Source organism: Loxodonta africana, unplaced genomic scaffold, assembly GCF_030014295.1.
Source record: "Loxodonta africana isolate mLoxAfr1 unplaced genomic scaffold, mLoxAfr1.hap2 scaffold_207, whole genome shotgun sequence".
In the NCBI taxonomy this organism is placed as follows: domain Eukaryota; kingdom Metazoa; phylum Chordata; class Mammalia; order Proboscidea; family Elephantidae; genus Loxodonta; species Loxodonta africana.
The window spans coordinates 108,945-114,729 of NW_026974946.1; the positions used below are offsets into that span (position 1 = coordinate 108,945).

The window sequence follows — 5,785 nt, forward strand, 5'->3', positions numbered from 1 at the left end:
GTTTGAAAACTGCAATTGTTCCTTATGATTTCAGATTCAAAGGCCCAAGTTTCTGCCCTTGAAGCTTTATAGTTCCCTTTTTTTTGAATCACTGCAACATAGTCTTAATCTGATTTATCATCCTGTTTTCACCAGATGCTGCAGAAAAGTTATAACACCACAAACTGTAATGTTGCTTTTTAAGAGACAAATCCAGTCCCATCGAAGGGACCTATCAGTTTATGTTCTGAAAACAAGACCTAAGGGCTCTAAGTTCTTTTTGAAATCTACTGAAAAGAGTTAAAATTATCTTAATTCTATGCAAAAATATAATGCAGTGTTTTGGGGGTGATTTACCAAATTCTGTGCATCTTAAGCTCGCAAATTAAGCTACATGACCCAGAAAGTGGAATACAGAGCCTACATTATTTAACAGTAATTAAATTAGGGAGCATAGAGAGTTGCTGCCTTCTAAGATCCTCTTTCAGTGGAATGACTGACTCTCCTCGATGCCTGGGACCTGCAAAAGGTACAAATACATGGAATAGACCAGATATAAGAAAGACGTGAGTAATTAATTCAGTCAAGAATGACATTTGCCTAGTTATTTTTATTTTGCTTTTTAAACATTGCATCATGCTTAATAACTGTAGGGGTGAATACAAACCAAAAACAAGGAAAAAAACAAAAAACAGACACATATATTTCTGCCCACCCTTGTGCAAAAAGAAAAAGAGTACCAGTCTCTCTTTTTTCTTTTCTTTTTTTTCTAACAGCATTTCTTTAGAGTGCTTGCAAGTTGAAATTCTTAGCGACCCTATAAGGACAGAGTAGAACTGCCCCAAAGGGTTTTCAAGGAGTGGCTTGTGGCTTTGAACTGCCAAGGACATTTTGGTTTTCTGCCAAGCTCTTATATTCTTTTAAAGGACTAAATAAACTTGCCAGTTTTACAACCCAGGAAGGTTTTCTCAAGAACCTAGGATCCATCTCTTTGAAATGTAAATAACAGAAAGATAGCACCCCTCTCTGCATGGAAGTTTAAGGTAGGTACCAGTTCCTGTCAAGTCAGTTTGGAACTGGTGGTAGACTGGTTAAGAGCTTGGTTGCTAACCAAAAGTTCAGCAGTTCGAATCTACCAGCTGCTCCTTGGAAACCCTATGAGGTAGTTCTACAAACCACAGTTTCTGCAGTAATCAGCCCTCAAATGGTTAGGACTTGGTCAATAACTGCCAGCTTCCTTAATTTTTTGCCTTCACTCCCAACTTGGGATCAGAGAAACATACTCCCCTGACCAATTATGTAGGTTGCCCCGCTTCTCTTTAGTCTTCCTCCAACTTCCCATGCCAACAATGTCCAATAAGAGCACACCCTATGCAGCCTTTTTTTTCCACTATTAAACTTTCCCTCTCCACTGCCTGCCTTTGAGTCTCTGTAAAATACACGTGATGGTGGCTGACTCCTTTGTCATAGCCAGCTTCGAATAAAGTGCTTTTGCTTGTTCTCACTTGAGTGGCCTTTGTTTATTTTCACAAATGAAAATACTATAGAAAACTCAAATACCTTGGTGAGTTCAGTCAATTATAATGCCACTGTATTTCTCAGATTTGGTAACATTTCCTCTCTTGCTAGCAAACGAAATGCCAGCTCTGAATCATTTAATCTTTTCTGTCTTTTTCAGCTACAATGTAATCTTTACCTGCATCAGTGCCATTTTGCAAATGCTAACAATTGCTATGCCAATTGCAGGTGAAACATTTACCTCCCCTGCATGCTTCAAAAGAGAAATTCAGAATGTCTGTCCACAACCTTTAAGCTGGACATTGAGGCTGACCTGGGTAAAGAAGCCAAATCCCAGCTCTACCACTTCCCAGCATGTGGTCTTAGCTGTTACACTCTGCTGTAAGCTGCAGGTTGTTCATCTATAAATCTGGTTTAGTAAACCCTAACTCTAAAGGCTGGAGTAATAATTAAGTGAGATAATACATAAAAACAGTCAGCCCATCACCCACCTCCATGTAAGCATACTGCAATTGGTGCCTTCCCAGGTTGTACCTATGGTTGCAGTTGATGTTTTAATTACTGTCTTAGGCTGGGTTTTCTAGAGAATCAAAACCAGTAAAGCTTACAAATATATAGAGAGAGGAAAATTTACATCAAGGAAATGGCTCACACGTTTATAGAAGCTGGAACATTCCAGGTCCATGGGTCAGGATAGAGGCTTGGTTCTCCTGATTCAGGGAGCTACAGGGGCTGGAGAACCCAAGTTTGGCAGGACAGAGAGCAGAGCTCTTGTTCACAGGCTGTACAGATTGATGGACTCCAAGATCAGCAGGGAGGACCAAAGGTAAGCTGCTAGCTTGAGCACGAAGAACTGGAAGTCAGACAAACAGGAGCCAGCTGCAGGATATAAAGCCAGCAGAAGACCAGGAATCTTGCCAGAATGTCCAGTTCTATTCAATGCAGTCCACCTGACCAACCTTTTACTCACAGCAGATCCTATTATGGAGGTGTTCACATTATGTCAGATCTCACTGTGGAAGTGATCACATCATAATACGACTGCCAAACTACATCACAACTGCCAAACCACTGAGAATCATGGCCCAGGCAAGTTGATACACAACCTTGACCATCATAGTTACTGCAGTTAGCAGGGAAGGTATCTGTCAGGGACAACTCATCCGCCAGACTCTGAATCCTATTATTTATAATCCATGACATGTTCAATGCCCAAGACAACCAAGCAAACAGTCAAGAGAAGAACAGCAGCTCCTACACGCTCTTTGGTCCCCAAAGAATAATTCATCCTACTAGAACTAGAGTCAATATTTATTCAACTGTAGGTGACACATTTTGTAAACCTCAGTATGAATTACATAATAAAAGTTTTCCAAGGAAATCTACCTATAATTGTTCTATTTTCTTTATATTTATTCTTTTCCTTTCTGAATTAATTTACTTTTGAATACAAACTCTGGAAAGTATACTTATGATTGAAAGGGTCTAGTTTAATGGAATTAATGTAAAAGAATTAAAATTAAGAAGTTTAAATATGCATAATCTATTTTAATAATATAGCAATAGTAAAGCATTAAAACACATTCTTTACAACTTCTGAGATCTTTACACTAAGCAAAAAAAATCATGACATGGTATTGTTTGTTGCCATTGAGTTGATTCTGACTCATGTCTACCTCCTGTGTGCAGAGCAGAGGTTTTCAAGGCTGTGGTCTTTTCAAAACAGATTTCCAGGCCAAAGCTTTCTGAATACGTTCAAACCCCTAATCTTTCGGGTAGAAGTCTAGCACTCAACCTTTTGCACTACCCAGAGACCTGTTCCTGACATATAGTTTTATATATGTTCAGATGATTGACTACATTACTCATACTCATTGCTGTTGAGTAAATTGCGACTCATAGCTACCCTATAGGACAGAGTAGAACTGCCCCATAGGGTTTCCAAGGCTGCAAATATTTACAGAAGCAGACTGCCACATCTTTCTCTTCTGGAGAGGCTGGTGGGTTCGGCTGGTGAGTTCCAACTGCTGACCCTTTGGTTACCAACCAAGCGCTTTAACCACTGTACCACAAGTGCTCCATATATATATATGAGGTTTTATATATATATATATACACACACACTTATTTTTTCATTAAAAAAAGAACTTCAGTGTAAGGCACTGTTGTCCAAGAGTTAAATGAAGAGTAAAAGTCCACACGATACCACCTCACTATAATGTTTCTCAAACACATCATTTACCCTACCACAGACATGAGGGTAATAATAGCACCCACTCAGGAAGCTATTTGAAATGGTATTCCTCTCAAAGCACTAACTGGTGTTTTTCCTTAAAAAAAAAACAAATAAAAAATAAAACTTAAAAAAAGATTATGTTATACTAACAATAATTACAGAAGAACTAGTCTTGAGAGAGGGGGAGAAAAAACAAACAGAAAACTGTACCAGCTATTCCAGCCTAGAAAAAGCTTTCTAGTAGTTCCCAAGTTTTTGTAAGAGTCCCAAGGAATACATTTCCTCTGTTGTCTAGTAATCCCCACTATAAGAAGGGATAAATTTAGAAGTGTGCCCTTGGTTCAGATGGTGTTTAATGAGAAGTTAAGAGCTACCTGTGCAACTGGGCTCAAGAACCAGATTTCTCTTGGTCCTCTGAGGATTCAAAATACTCACCTAATGTCACATCAAGGACAGGATCACAAATTTTTAAGACTATCTTAATTTACTATCATGAAATACATTAGCACTGAAACCTCAGGAAAACTGGATTCATGAATTATCAGAAGTCTGCAACGTGGCTTTTAAACAAAAACAGGCACTTTGCTCTTTAGTGCTTATCTGCTCTTTTGCAATAATAGTTTTCTGAGATAACCGATCCTCCCATGGATAACAAGACACCTAAAAGACACATTTTTTTCAATTTCTTACCAAAAGTTCATCTAAAGGTAAAAAGTCATCCAGGAAAGTAAAACTTTAAGTAGATAAAGTATTGTTTATATGCACTACACCACGCAATCCACTCAGGGTTTTAACAGTTTTAAAAATTAAACCACGGTACGAGTGAACAATGACTGGTGTAGTTTCGATGAGGTATTACTTTGACATTTTAGTCTCAGAAGGGGTTTCCCCAGTATCCAACGTCTTCAACAACCAGAAAAGATCAGCAGCTTCTCATATCCTAAGGGGTTCAATACAGAATGCCTGAACTTCTATAAACAAGTCCTGCATGTTAATAATTTCGTTACAGATCAAGGATTGGAGGAAGACACAGACAAGGTGCACCAAATGACCCTTAAATTGTTCACAAGTAGAGATGCAATTGGATATATAAAGGTGGATAAATTCAAGAGGTAGATCAACAGCTGTAGTTAACTGATTTACAACTTCCATTGAATGTAAGGACATGTCGATATTGACCAGCACTTAAAAATACTCGGTTATCTGGTTCAACTGCATTAATTTCAGCAACATTTCTATAGCAGCTAGAGACTTGTTTTCCACGAGATCAGGAGGATTGGCTGGAGTCAGGTCAATATGATAAACAAGTTTTGCATTTTTTTTCAACTCACCAAGGAATGTGTTTGTTGAGGAGAAGATAAGGGGTGTTTGAAGGCTTTGGCCATTATCTGCTTCATCTCTATACCAGTGCTATTCTTAACAGACATTGACTTATCCCACTGAATTGCATGGTCAGTCTCCGTTGGATTTAGCCATGCCAACTCATCCTCACAAACATGGAGTGGAGGTGTTAGAAAAACGCTAGCCGAAAATGGCTTTCAATAGGTGGTTTTGGTCCACTGACTAAAGCTTCTGTGTTTTGAGAGGCAACCAAACTGTCAAATCCAAAAATGGAAGAATTGAGGTCTGGGTCACTGAGAATGCTAGGGAAGCTAGCTTTACTCTGCGTTGGCAATTCTGACTGGCACTCAGCTAAGGCTACTTGAAGCCCACTTATGTCCACACACTGACCCCTGTTTCCAACACCCATGAAAGCAATCTGGCGAGGTGCTTTTAAAAGAGTTCCCTTGATGGTTCCAGCATTAGCTGGGAAAGAAAAAACTGTTCTGTTGGAGTTATAGGAGGTAAAAATCCTGAGAGTCGTGGTCAGTCTGGCTCCTGGCCACCACGCGCAGGCTTCACAGGGTTGAACAGGTGCCTGAAACTGGTAACAAAGGGGTTGGCTGCAAGCAGATTGAAGTTGTCAAGGATTTCATTTTACTTGGATCCGCAATCAACGGCCATGGAAGCAGCAGTCAGGAAATCAAAAGACACTGGGCAAATCTGCTGCAA

At 39.4% G+C, this 5,785-nt stretch overlaps 1 pseudogene; it reads right to left on the reverse strand.

Moving 5' to 3' along the window:
- Positions 1 to 289: 289 nt before the first annotated feature.
- LOC135229326 (CCR4-NOT transcription complex subunit 11-like) lies at positions 290 to 5,536 on the reverse strand (annotated as a pseudogene).
- Positions 5,537 to 5,785: the final 249 nt, after the last annotated feature.